This window comes from Acomys minous, assembly GCF_964271855.1.
Source record: "Acomys minous genome assembly, chromosome: 16".
Taxonomy (NCBI): domain Eukaryota; kingdom Metazoa; phylum Chordata; class Mammalia; order Rodentia; family Muridae; genus Acomys; species Acomys minous.
The window spans coordinates 52,433,654-52,448,408 of NC_140498.1; the positions used below are offsets into that span (position 1 = coordinate 52,433,654).

The 14,755-nt window shown below is 43.0% G+C and overlaps 1 long non-coding RNA gene across 1 annotated transcript in view; it reads left to right on the top strand.

Moving 5' to 3' along the window:
- Positions 1-14,755, top strand: part of LOC311585739 — a 51,041-nt gene extending 36,286 nt beyond the window's left edge. The window contains exons 7-8 of the long non-coding RNA XR_014775323.1: positions 11,327-11,534; positions 14,567-14,755. This is a non-coding gene — a long non-coding RNA (uncharacterized lncRNA). The remainder of the gene's footprint in view (positions 1-11,326; positions 11,535-14,566) is intronic.

A 14,755-nucleotide genomic window follows, 5' to 3' on the forward strand; every position in this document is an offset into this window, starting at 1 on the left:
GGAGAGGAGGAAAAAGAAATACTTAGGGACTCAGGCATATGCGGTACAAGCTGAAAGTCTTAAAGCCCAGGACAACTTTTCTTCTGTCTCCACCTCTGTCTCATTTGCTGTCTGTCTGACTCCTTGCTCCTTGCTTGCTTACCTGCTTACTAGCTTCCTGTCCATCTATTATCTATCCATTTGTCTGTATCTATCTATCTATCTATCTATCTATCTATCTATCTATCTATCTATCTATCTACTATCTCTCTAGTTTGCTGTTACCTGTTTTTCTAGCTCCTTGCTTGCTTGTTCCTCATCTATCTATCTATCTTCCTGCTGTTACCCATCTCACTCTAGCGCTCCCCCTCCCTCCCCCCTCCCCTTCTCTCTCATGTCTATTACGTGCTTGCCTTTTTTTTTTTTTTGCCATGCCCCATCTATCCGTCTCTCTTGCTGTTCCTCCCTTTACTCTAGCTTACTCTCTCATGTCTGTTACTTGTTTGTCCCTGCCTTCTATCTATCTATTTACCTAACTAGCTTCTTGCTTGCTTGCTGTCTGTTTGTCCAACTAACTAACTAATTAACTCCATGGGTCAACCCCTGTACTTTATTGAGATGAAGTTCGACTGTTTTCATTATAGATCACATCATGGTATTTTCTTTTACAATCAAGAGAGCCTTTGAAAATCAATAGTGGAAGAAAACAATCTAACAAGGAAATACGCACAGTTCTGTATAACCTACAATAACACATACAGCACAAATCAATTAATTTCCAGACAATGGTCAACATAACCTGTTCATTATCTTTTAAACAATACACAGGAAAGTTTAATCATAAATTTCCCCGGGCTAAAGCCAATGTGATTACAAGATGGTCATAGCAACATAGCTTGAGCTAAATGTTCTCTAAAGAAAAAACTTGGCTCACTTCCAGTCCCAGGCCAACAGATGTGCGATCCAAGCCTAGGCTAACTGCCAAGGGATCCTCTACTGTAAAATATCTGTAAAGCATGATGTTCCAAGCCCATCTTCTATTGCTCTCACAGCAGATTCTAAAGAAGCGTCTCTACAGGTAACAGTATCTAGCCAGGTGCTGCTATGTGAAGGTCTTAACTTTCTTACATGCAGTTTCTGCTTGGGTGCTCACAGATCAAAAAACTCTATCATTGTCTCAAGCCTTTGGCCAGATGCCCTCTTTCAACATTCTCTGTGGGACAAAGTTTTCCCTGTATGAATTTCCTAAGGGCTGAGAAATAAAGAGAAAAACCAGTTTTAGGAGAAATAGCAGATTTCTAAAAAAATTATGCCTGGACGATACAAACTTGGGGTGCAGTGGTGATCAGCTGGAGATCTTTGCAACTTTGACAAGCAAAGCTTCAACAGCTGCTCTGGCTGTCTAGAGATCATGCTGGACAGTCGGAGGTCTCTGGAACTTTGTCAAGCAAAACCTCTATGACTTATCCTCATGTGTGTGACAAAAAAATAGCACCACTTGCTTTATGTCAGTGTTGGGCTGAACAGTAACATACTGTTTATGGTGCATTTATTGGAGAGCTGGAAGACACACAGCATTTGCCTCAGTGCTTTTGAGATTGCTAGCTCCCATCACCCACACCCGCCTGTCTTCTTTCTTCATTTGGTTTTCCATGAGACTCAAGACACTAGTAAAACATAATCTTGGACTTCTCTGACTTGAGGGTACTAAAATCTGAAGAAAGTAGGGGAGACATCTAACCAATTCTTCAAGGCAGGATTTGCTGACGTACAGACCAGTTTAAAATGTGAGTTCTTATTTCTGTTGTTAGTCATTTCCCCGTTGTCCCAATTTTTATACAAAAAGTAAAAATGAATTTCCTTGGTATCCAACCAGTATGTGTTGCATGGAAAGAGGACAGTGATCATTCCTGTCAAGTGTGCCAACCCAGCTCAACATTTCTTTATTTTGTTTCTGCCTTTTGAAAAGCTTCTTTTCTCCTTCACTGTTCTACTTGGTTAATGGATTACTCACTTTTGTGAGGTCATGTGATGCTACTCTAGTGTGGACTCGAGGCTCAGATAATCAAGGAGATTGGTGAGGCCAGTAGTGTCTCTGCTGGGTGGGTGAGGGGAAGCTTAGTGCCGGTGTGAGGCAGGAGGTAGTTGATGAATGAATGAGGGGAAGCACAGGGATGGTTGGAGGGGAGCTGGTTTCTCAGGTGGAGAAAGAGCTTGAGGAAAAGCATGGATTCGGGAGTTTATATGGCTGTTCCAGTATACGCTTGCTATTTGGGTGGCCCATTCAAGGAGTGTTTGTTTTTAATTCTGTAAGAATTAAAATTGTTTTAATTAATTAAAATCTTAAAGATTTATTTCCATTTTGGGTTCAGGGAGTTAAGGGGACTAAGGGGAGGAAAACAGACAAGCTCACAAGTGCCTGTAACCCCACCTCAGCAGATCAATGCCCTCCTCTGGCCTCTAGCAGCACCTGCACTCATGTGCACAGTGCTATGCTCAGATACACATATACAGAGCCTAAAAATAAAAATAAATCTTAAAAAAGAACAGAAGGCTATATCCAAATGGAACTTGTACCTGTGAGGGATGAATTTTCTTTTTTGTCATTCTTTAACACTTCACTTTTTATGTTTGACAAATGAAAATGTGAAAATTGGTTTCAATAGGTTAACTTCTTGTAAAAGTTTAGTTTTTTGAACTATGAATGCTTTCTGGACAAAAAGTATTAGAAATTCAATGTCATGGGGCATACCTAACATTTGTAAGTGCTGTTATAAATTCATTTAAGCTAAACAAACATTGTAGATGAAGATACTTGTTTTAGGGGATACAAATTACACAAAATAAGATGCAATTTTGCTTTATGTATTTCCCAGTAAGTAGCTTCTGTGTTGTTATTAATAGTAGGTGATATATTGAGATACTGTCTAACTTTGTAGTCCCCAAATGGCCCAGAGTTCAGTCCTCTTGCCTCAGCCTCCTGAGTCCTAGAATTATGCTTTATAATTATACTTGAACTTAATTATAGCTGGCAATAATACCACTTGTGAATACGGCCTTTTAAACACCCTGATCTTTAAATCTTCTACTAACGTGATAAAACCAACACTTGGCGATTAGTTAATAGACAGGCTTTTACATATCATTTATTTTACATTGCGTTTGTGTTCTTTGTCTCCTTGAGAGGGTTATTGTTTGGATAGAATATTGTGTGGTCTCCTGACTAAACAGTACCGAGTCCCTGCCATGTAGTGTACCAGATGCAGATGTGGGATGCATTACACTGTGCCAACCCATGAGCAGAGAGCAGAGAGTTTGTGGTGGTAAATGATAAAGGGAGAACCACTCAAGGCCCTGCCTTAGGGTTACCTAACTTTATGGATAGGAGACGTTATTGTAATAGATTTTGTGTAATTGACCAATATGTCACAAATGGTACTGTCCAAAGTTTAACTAAAGAATGAAGGTCACAGGTGAGTACCAGCAACCTTAGCAGTAAGCACAAGCAGGACGAGGTTGATGTTTGTTACAAAGGAAAATATTCTGAGTTTACTCTTAGGTTGGCAGGATTGAAGGAAGCCTTGGGATCAGTGTGTGCCTGTGTGTGTGTGTGTGTGTGTGTGTGTGTGTGTGTGTGTGTGTGTGTATGCCTGTGTGTGTGTATGTGTGTGCCTGTGTGTGTGTATGTGTGTGCCTGTGTGTGTGTGTCTAGTTGAACCCTGGTGCTGGCACTTGCTAAAACCTCTGAGTGACATCACCAGACCCAGACTTCTAAATTAGTCATAGCAAGTTCAGGAGGAAGGAAAACACCCTTTTGAAGGGCAGATGATGTGGTTTTTGGATTTTGCATCTGAGGTGATGGTGCTGTGTTCAAGCAAAGATAGCTGATGGTCCTCTACAGCAAAAAACCCAAGTGAAGGCCCATTGTGAGGTGGAGTGGAGCTGGCAGGTGCTGAAACTATGATAGTAACTGAATTCCTTAGAGAACACTGTACCAGCTGAGACTATTAGGCAGAGGCTTGTCCTCTGGACATCTTTAGCAATTGGAGGAAGGTAGAAGAAAAGACACTACTGAAATACAAGTCAAATGGAACACACTGGGGTCAACACAGCAGACTTGGTCAGAGAGCAGAGAGCCAAGGGGAGGAAGCATCAGCGAGTGATGCCAAAAGCCACACCATTCTTAGGAGGCCAGTGGCTTTGAAGCCCACTGCTGACCTTCAGAAACAGACTCTGGACTGAAGAGTGAGTGATGGGTCAGGCAGCAGATTAGTATCAACTGTTTACTTACAGCCATATCAAAGCGAAGAGGATCCCATGCAGTGTTGGGCTCACTGCAGAGGGGTTAAGTAGAGCTTTTAGATACTCGAGGCTTCAGGCAGAAATGAGACACTCTGCTGGACAGAGATGGAGGGAGGCTGGTGGCCATGGCTGAGTGGTAGAGCTGCCAGTCACCAGGAGACACTGGGACGAGAGGAGAGGAAATATCAGCTCAAAACAGGCAACAATGCTTTCTTGAGACTGGAGGGACATAGTTTCTGCTTGTTGAGCACTGATGATCTAAGAGAGTATGTAGTGTGGATTCCCTTTAGACCATTTAGTGGTACTGAGAGATGCAAATTATGATGTTAAGATGCAGACTTGCAAGTGTTTGGTCTCCGTGTGCTAAATGGAGAGGGAAGAGGTATGAGTCACACATAAAAAGTGGTACACTAGATGGGCAGGGTGCTGCCCAGGGGTGAACGAGGCTTTGATGATTAGAAAAGGCCTGATAGAGAAGAAAGTATTAATGTGGCTGTAAAGAGGGCATTAGATCTGGATTGAAGTGAAAACTGGGAAGATGTATTCTGGGAACAAGAGCCTGCATATGCAAACAGCAGTCATTTGGAAAGCAGAGATTCTTGGTGACTGTAGAGTTTGACTTTATTTTATTCTGTCCTAATGGTAATACAGGAACTAGTATTGCATGTGACCTGGTTCCAGGTACTGTTTTGAAAGCACTCTGGGGGTTTCATTAGCCAGAAGCACAGTCTCCAAGGTCCTTAATGTTTTTACCCCCTTCATAGGTGAAGAAATAGAAATGTTAGTAGTTTGTACCAGCTCGTGTAGTTCATGAGGACTGGAGCTGCTATTCAGTCTGGACTTCTGTCCCAGATCTAGAGCTCTTAACTTCCCAGCTTACCTCCTGAGGAGATCATGACAGGACACAATGCCATACTGGCCAAGGCCAAGTGGTAGAGAGCCCCAGATACCTCAGGCTGTCATCTTAGAACTCTTCCCTTCAAAAACAAAATGAAGTTGTTTGGTTGATTTTCAGGAGCCATCCAGCACACCTCCCTGCCAACCTGACCTTTGTAGCACGGTACTCTGTGGTTTTAACCATCCCAAGGCCCAGGTCATGCTCACCCATCATTTGCAGGGGCAAATGTGCCCTGCCAAGTTAGTGGGGTTTGTTGTTGTTGTTTTGAGACAGATTGTCACTACATAGCCTAGGTTGGCTTTGAGGCTGTCATTCTTTTGCCTCAGCCAGCTCCCTAATACTGGGCTTATAGGCATGTGACACTATGCCTGACTCATTTTAGTTTTCAAAAGGATAAAATGTTTCTATTTGAAATGTAATCTGATAGTCTCTTCATAAAGTTGTATTACTTGTAGTAGAAGATTCAAGGAGGTTGGTGTTCACATTTCAAGGATGGAATATGTGAATAATATACACAGAAAAAAAGAGATTCTCTCCCCCTCCCTCCCTCTTTTCCTCCCCTCGTCCCTCCTTCCCTCCTTTTACCCCTCCTCTTATATTGGTAAGCAATTAAAAAAAACTCCTAAAGTTTAACTTGCAGAGCTGTCAATAGATTTGAGGCCTGCAATAGCATCTGGGCTGACTGAGACTAAGTACAGTGGGGAGGGCAAAACTTTGCTGCCTGACACCTAGTTCTGAGTCTTAGGACCCCAAAGCAACATGGCACAGGCCAGTCCATCCGTCCTTGCATGGGGTGGAGGTTCTAGTTGGTGCATCATTTCACTGCTGGGAAAACAGAGCCAGCACATGTGCGGGGCTCGCACACTTCTGGTCCCAAGTCAGCCCTCTATAATCAACATGGGACTTTTCTCTCCAGCCTACTGCACTGCACAAGCCACGGTAGCAGATTACTGCTGCCCATTTTTCCAGACCAATAGGATGATAAACCTAGCAGGAGATTCTCAGAAGCATATAACGTAAACACACTGACTTTTCCAGAATGAGTAAGCAAATAACAGACAGCTGTAACCAGGTCCAAACAAGAAGGGAAACAGCATTCAACAACCACAGCCCAGAGTGATGGGAAAACAGAGGAAACTATCCCTTTAGGGAGGCTGAGACAGACAGGTTAAGCGTGTGCACCTTCAGTGAGGAGAACCTGAGACTGCTGCGCACATATTTAAGAAGTGAGCGTGAAGCATCCTCGGGAAAAGCCACTACCAAACAGTGATCTGGGATTTGGTCCAGGGTGCTCCCTGTTTGTTGAGCTACATTCAGCAGCTCGTTTGCACTTGTGCCATGGGACTGAAGTAAGGAAGCAGAAGGCAGAGAATGGAGAGCTGGCTGGATTAGGGCTGGGTTGTGGTAACCTTAGTACATGTGACAGACCATTACACAGCAATTAACTGGCCTTAAAGGGACTGAGCAGAAAAGTGTGAACCTTGGATACTCATGTGGAAACACCCACCCACCCTTTGGAAGAAGGAAATCTGAGTAGCAAGTCAGAAAACTGGCCAGGCAGTGGTGGCTCACGTGCTTAAGCCCAGCATAGGCAGAGGCAGGTGCATGCCTCAATTCAAGCCCAGCCTAATCTACAGAACAGGAAGGAGTTCCAGGACAGCCAGTGCTACACAGAGAAACCCTGTCTTGAAAAAACAAAACAAAATAGAAAACTGATTGTGATATGCAAGCAGGGAGTATCTCTCTGTGTTTTCCTGCTTTTGTAAAGGTTATCTTTTCAGACGTAAAAGTGACTTCACCTGTTCTCCAGTAGCTCTCTGTGAGCCCCTCAGTGGTTGCTTTCCACTTCAGGTGCTGAAGTCTGGGGAGTACTGTAGTCACTGCACTCCAGGAACTAATAATCCTCAGGCATTGAGTGAGCTATTTTCTCTCTAGGCCATGACTTTCTCTTGGTTTCTTTTGAATTTATTTCTTTTTTTAAAAATCATTTCATTCATGTAATTCATAATTAGAATATTTAACATAACCTTCAGATACATGATAACATCTCTTTATGCAATAGTCTGAGGTTTGGTGGTTTTCCATTTGAGAAGCAGAATTTTCCTTTCTAACTGAATGAACTCCCCCTATAGCTCTCCAAGCCGGCTGATTCTGAATCCTTTGTGTGACCAGTGTATTTATCCCACCACTAGATGGCACCAGTGCACCTCTGAACCCTATCACCTCTGGGGCGTCTCAGAGCCTTGAAGTTTACCCCCCACCCAACCTTAGTGCCCAGGGCCAAGACTCAGAGATGAAGTATTGCAGCTGTAGCCACACAGGTGCTCAGAGCTCCTGAGTCAGCCACATCTTCTCACTTCCTTTGTTCTGTGTGGCTCTTTTCTCTCCCTCTCCCTCTCCCCATCCCTCTCCACCTTTCCCCCTCTCTCACTTACTCTTCTTTCTTCCTTAATAACTTAAAAATGTTTAAGCAATCATTTAAATAAGGCATAATTAGAGCAGGGTGTGGTGGCGCACTCCTTTATTCCCAGCATTCGGGAGGCAGAGGCAGGCAGGTCACTGTGAGTTTGAGGCCAGCCTGGTCTACAAAGCAAGTCCAGGACAGCCAAGGCTACACAGAGAAACCCTGTCTCGAAAAACCAAAATTAAAGTTAAAAAAAAAAAAGGCACTATTTCATTCAAAACAAGCAATCGCTCTGCTTTTGTGTTTCTGCACTGGCACCCACACACTGGACTCTGGCTTCCACAGGTCTTGGCCAGCAGTGGCAGTGGCCTTCTGGCTTGCCCCAGATATGTGAGCTCTATAGAAATCTCAACAGAGCCTCTGCCCAGCGGTTGTTTCCATTCTTGGCCAGACCATCTTAGCTCTTCCTTCCAGCTGGCCACGCCCATCTCCTTGTTGCTGCTTCTCTGTGCATTTGTATGGCTCTGGGGAAAGGAGCCAGTTGGGGTCTGAAGGTAAAGGAGCAAGCAAATGAGCGGGCCTCTTGGGTGCCCCAGTACATGTTACATGCGCTATTTTTCTCCCTTCTTTCTTTACTGGTAGCAAGAGTGGCATTGTCATAAGTCATGGCTCATTTGAGGACAGGACAGGACCAGGACGGGACCGGGACCGGGACAGGACAGGATTTTGTATGTCATTAGAGGTCTCTTATTCTACCCATGTCCTTACTATGCTTAAGGTGAGATGTCATTCCGGGGGCTGCTCCTGCCTTCCTGAGGGATGGCCCCTTAGCAAGGTCTTCGGATTAACTCTAAAGGGAGGAGACAATGGCATGTGTCTGCTCGGAGGCGGTACTGAAAGACCTGGACACACATCAAATTTAAAAGACTTAGTAGGAAGAGGATGGATATAAAATAGGTCAAGCATGTTATATATTAATAGCACGTTGAAGCAGTCTCATTTTAGTTATCTAGATTTAAATATTATTAAAATAAACTTTAAAATGTACCGCCAGAACTTGCAAGGAAGCTATGCTCTTACCCACCTGACAGTTCTGGGCAAATTAATAGTGATCTTGGAGCTTCAAGAACTCAACTGTATTTTAAGGACTTGTGTGAAAGTTTTGAGGGTTCCTGATTTCATTATTATATGCATTGTGTTGGTGTGCGTGTGTGTGTGTGTGTGTGTGTGTGTGTGTGTGTGTGTGTGTGTGTGTGTCTGCCTGTCTGTGTGTCTTCACATGCATGTGTAACTAACTCAACTTGCAGGAGCTGATTTTTCCCTTTCATCTTTCAGTGCAGTCTCTTGTCACTGCTGCTCTGAGTGTTTCAGGCTAGCTAGCTTACAAGCTCCCCGGCTGTGCCTCTTGGGAATGCTAGTCTATCGATATGTGCCACCACATCTGGCTTCTTTCTTTCTTTCTTTCTTTCTTTCTTTCTTTCCATTTCTTTCTTTCTTTCCCTTTCTTTCTTTCTTTCTTTCTTTATCTATTTATTTATTTATTTATTTTTGACATGGTTTCTGGCCATCAAACTCAGCTTAGGTTGTCAGGCTTGTGGGACAAGGGCTGTTACTTGCTGAGCCATCTCACTGGCCCCATCAGTCATTACTGATAGCGGTAGTTTAAGTAATAATTTGAATATAAAGTAAAAGAGATGTCAAGGATTGTACACAGTTCTTCAAAGTCCAACACCCTGAATTGAGAAATAAAAAATAAAGAGGATGTAGTGAGTCAGATGTAAGTTTAAAAATGAGAGCTTTGTGAGTCCAAGGGACAGGATACTTACAGGCCTCTCCTTTCATGGCTACCTGGTACTGATTGTAGGCTTCTGTTCCATGCAAATTACTAAAACAATGCAAAAAAATAAGCAAAGGTAAAGGATAACAGAACAGTATTAATACTTTATTAGATTAAGTCATATATCTAAATTTTTATTAACATTTTCTAATATGCTAAGTATAAAACATTAGCTAGTTTTAAAACTTAAAGGTAAGTAATAAACTTCATCTGATCAGTATGGGTTAGAGCTCTATTGTAAGTGCTGTTATTTGCAGTATTTGCTAATCTTTTCTGAAGGATTGAAAAATAAGGTTCTTCATTTGTATCTTAACTTTACACAGCCTCCTTTTTATATCAACATGTGAGGAAGAATATTTGTTTTATCTGTCTGTCTATCTATCTATCTATCTATCTATCCATCCATTGCTGTTGGGGTTCAGGCAGGAGATTGCCGTGTTCTTAATTTAGTCCCAATGAGATAGTCCTTATTCCAAGTGACTTAGAATTCATTGTCTCTAACTTGCCCTCTTGGAAGGGACCCTGGCATTTTGTACCATTTTGTAAAGAAAAAACTGCAAACAAATAAAACCAGGTATGTCTTTGTTTTGGAGATGTTAAAAGCAAGGGTGTACCCTAGTACTGATGAAACGAATGAAGACTTCAAGGATGAACACGTTTGGGTGGCAGGGACTTGTTTTACATATTGTCACATAGGTTAGGGCTGCACTTGGGTCCTTTTAAACTATGTCACTTCAGGGAATGTGGTTTTTCCCTGAATGGTTCTTTTTATTCATTCTATAAATAGCCAGGTGAAAGCCGAGTGGTGAGCTGACTTTCAACCATAGTTCAGGGCAGTGAACTAGGTTCCAGCAAGTCTCTTTGCCCCTCCCCACACCAGATGCACACCACCCCTGCAGCCTTCACCTAGCCTCTACCAAATCTGTTCTGCATAAAGGAAGCCCTTGGTGGTCATTGGTAGCCTCCTGTGAATTCTGAGAAGTGTCAAGTTGCTCTGCGACATTTGGTTTGGAACCCTTTATCTCTAATTATCAGCCAACAATCCTTATCTGCTTAGAGAACTTTCTGGTCTCTGCGCCCTCCCTGTGGAACAGGTGTCTGTGGGGGAGGTTTGGGAGGAGGGACTGGAGGTATCTCCTCCCCTGCCCTGGGAAAGTCTGGGGCAGTTGTGGAGTGTGTTATCCCTTTCGCAGAGCTCTCCCTTGCTCTGTGTTCAGTCTGTAAGAAAGTAGGCTTCCATCTGCGAGGGCTTGGTGACTGAAAAGGAAAACAAGGGTTCCTGACTAATGCTCTTGAATTTTTACCAGTTACAGCTCCTTTGATAGGGTCTGTTGAATTTTAGGGAAACCCTGTGATGTAAAGAAACTAGTTACCTGTTTTCCAAATATCAACCAGATTAGGACTGTATGTTTTCCAAGCTTTCTGCAAACGTGCCTACACAGATACGTGCTAGGGAGGTTGTTCTTGATTAAATAGTGGAGGTTTTCTGTGGGACTGAAGGATGAAAGCAGAACCCGGTCCTTGTGTTTGTGTTACACAAACAGTTGTGAATCTGCTGATACTTTGTAAAGGTTTTTTACATCATTAGTTCCAAGTTTAAAATACCAGACCCAAATATAAAGGCCTATAAAGAAAGCTGCCCGCTACCTTTAACTGACACCGAGTGTATAAATAATATCAACATTGCAATGCTTTCATTGCTATACATGCTTTGACATTTTCATGTTAACTTTCATGTCCACTAAGTGTCCTACATTTAAACTTAACACAAGGCAAATATTATATAGTTCTGAATTCTGCATAGCCATGTATTCCTCCATAGTACTCTAAATCTGTTCAGATTGTAGCTTCTAAGTGTGACATGTGCTTGAATCACTCTGACTTTTGATCTTTGCATCTTGGGTAGGCTGCATCTACTTGGCCTTGGAAGACTACGGCAGCTCGGCGAAGGCGTTCCAGCGCTGTGTGACCCTCCAGCCTGATGTAACTTTGTTGCCCCCTTACTTACTTCCGCTCCTTGTGATCTTTTAAGTTAACTGAGCTGTGCTGTACAGCTTAGAGTAGCAGTTGCTTCCGTGGTGGAAGCACACATTGGATGGAAAGTCACACGCAAGGTATGTGGTGTATAAATCAAAATGCTTTTTCAGGGGAATCATATAATAGCTACGGTTTCATTTAGTAAACAATTTTGGTAAGCATTTTTTTAAGTTAAAACTAGGTATGGCTGACTAGTACAGCAAAGTGTGGTGCATCTTCTGTCATTCACTAACACGTTGCCTATGTTCATTGCACTGCTAGGTGCTAATTGCTTTAGTGTCGTGTTACTTTCTGCTTAACAGCTTTGTAGACATGGTCATTCACACACTGTGAGTTTAGTTAAGAGTAATAATTGAGTGCTTTATTTCTGAGTTGCAACCTTAGCATATTCATAGAACATTTTTATAACGCTGAAAAGAAGCCTAGCTCCTATCAGCAGCCACTTCCCATTCCTCCCTCCTAACCTTCTTCCCTTCTCTAGCACCAGACAGCACTATCTCTACAGATTTCCAGTTCTGGGAATTTCCTAAAAGTAGACGTAGAGGTTAGTCCATTAGTGTTTTACAACTGTCCAGGCTGCAGACTGCATCAGTGCTGCAGTAACTTTTTACTGGCAGGTAATGGTCCACTGTTTGGGCAGATCAAATGTATCCACTTATCAGTTGATGGCATTGGGATCTCTTCGGGGTTGGCGCACTTCTCAGTGCTTCTGCTCTTGACGTTTGTTTGCCAGCTTCGGCTGGACTCGTGTTTCCATTTCTCTTGTGTGTATAGTAGTGGCGGAGCTGCTGGATCCTGCGGTCAAACCTTCGAGGACCTGACAGGCTTTTCCAGGGGACGTTTTACATTTTTGCCAGCAGTGAATAAGGATGCCAGTTTCTCAGCATCCTAGCCAGCACTTGCCACTTTCTCTTTTTGCTCCAGCCGCCCTGGTGGGTGGTATCTCATTGCTTCAGTGTGTTTCTTTGATGGCTAATCTGTTGAGTATCTTTGCATTTGCTTATTAGTTGATTACGTGTCTTCCTTGCGGAGAGTGTTTATTTGCATACTTGCCCACTTAAAAGTTTGATTTTGATTGTTGAGTTGTAAATTCTTTATGTATTCTAACTCTAAGGCCTTTATGAGTTGTATATAATGTCCCTTTCCTTATGTTTCCCCCCTTTCTTTGAAGATTTTATTTATTTTATTATACAAATACTTTGCCTGCGTGTGTGTGTGTGTGTGTGTGTGTGTGTGTGTGTGTGTGTGTGTGTGTGTACCATGTGTGTTCCTGGTGCTTGAAGCAGAAGAGGTCACAGGAGAGGGCATCAGCCCCCTTCCTGCTCTGGAGTTACAGATGGTTGTGAGCCACCGCAGTGAATCAAACCTGAGTTCTCTGCAGGAGCAATAAGAGCTGGGCTGTTCCTCCAGCCTCATTACACTTTCTTAATGGTGCCCTTTAAAGCACAAAAACTGTCAATTTTATGTGTATGGATGTCTTGCCTGTACATATGTCTGTGTATCACGTGCCTGCCTGTTGCCCAATGAGGGACCAGAACTGGCATTACAGTAGTGAGCTGCCATGTGGGTGTTGGAGATGGAACCTGGGTCTTCTGCAAGAGCAACAGTTGTTCTTAACTGCTGAGCCACCTACCCAGCCTATTATTTCACTTTTAAGACCAATTTAGTGTGCACGAATGCATACTTTTTTGCGCATGCATGGTGGGGGGGGGGTAGGGGTAGGGGTTGAATGAAAACCTTGACCTGTGTGGAGGTCAGATGACTGCTCAGTTCTCTTCTTCCACCACATGGATCCAGGGGTCAAACTGATGTTGTCAGGCATGGCACCAGGTGCCTTTACCTGCTGACAGCTCTCTGGCCCTTACGTTTATTAATGTGTTTGAGTGTGCTGCATGTGTTGCACGTGTGAAGACCAGAGGACAGCTTTCTAGAGTTGGTTCCCTCTTTCCCTGAGTCCTGGCGATCCAGCTCAGGACCTCAGGGGTGTGCAGCAAGTGCCTTTACCTACTGAGCCATCTTGCTGGCCCCAAGACTTAAATGTTTTGTATTCGTTTGGTTCGGATTTGTTATTGTCTGTGCTCACCTGGATCTCACTATGTGGCTCAGGCTGGCTGGCCTTGAGCCCATGGTTCAGCTGAGTGCTGAGATCACCGCACTGCCATGCCCAGTCATAATGTCTACCTCATCTGCCTTTTCCCTTTGTTTCTAATCCATTGCCCAAAGTATGATCTGATGACTGACCCTCCCTGCCCTTTTTTCTTTCATTATGCGAGATTGACCTCAGAGTTTTGTGTGTGCTAGGCAACTGCTCCACCACTGAGCTATATTCCCAGTGCCATTCCTACCTCTTCTTCTAAGAGTTTGTGTAGTTCCTAACTGGTATGAAACTATAATGATTGGCAGTTCTACAGCATAGTTCAGGGGTTAAGAGCAGTGATTGCTCTTCCAGAGGACTCTGGTTCAATTCCCAGCACCCACATGCAGCTCACAACTGTCTGTAACTCAAAGATCTAACACCTTCACACAGACATATATGCAGACAAAACACCAATGCACATTGAAATAAAAATAAATAAGGTATTAAAAAGATTACTTTTTTAGATAATTGATCCTTTCTTTGTAATCACGAATTGCAGTCTGTCAGTAAAAAGAAGCAACTGGCTGAAAAATTACCTTGCTTGCTTACACTTTGTTGATCTATAACACACTGCTTAGTTGTGAATGTATGTGGGTTCTTGGGCATAATTTGTTTTCTTCACTAATAATACGTAAAAAGTTTTTCATGTAAAAACATTGGGGTATATACTGTTTTTCAATGACCATTCACTAAAAGAAAAATAGAATGTAATCAAATTGTAGTTTTTATACTGCTTGGAAGGTGTTTGTTGGGATATGTAAGCTATGAGAAAAAATAAAGTTGTTGGATCTTGCCTTGCTTCATTCACCAACTGTATGTGTGGGGTGTGTGTGAGTGTGTGTGTGTGTGTGTGTGTGTGTGTGTGTGTGTGTGTGTGAGAGAGAGAGAGAGAGAGAGAGAGAGAGAGAGAGAGAGAGAGAGAGAGAGTGTGTGTGTGAATATTCCCTCCTTTTTATTTTTCTTCTTTGCTAGTCACAAGCAATATTGGCCCTCAGCTGCTGGCCAAAGGGAGAAGTGGCTCCAGTAAATCAAGCCTCATCCCATCAGAGAAATGTCTGGTGAGTGATCAGTCACCAACTCTATGTCCTGCCTCAGTTTACCCTGTAGTGTTCAAGCTGACCTTCAGCAGAAATGTACAGAGGCTTCACCTTATTAAATATA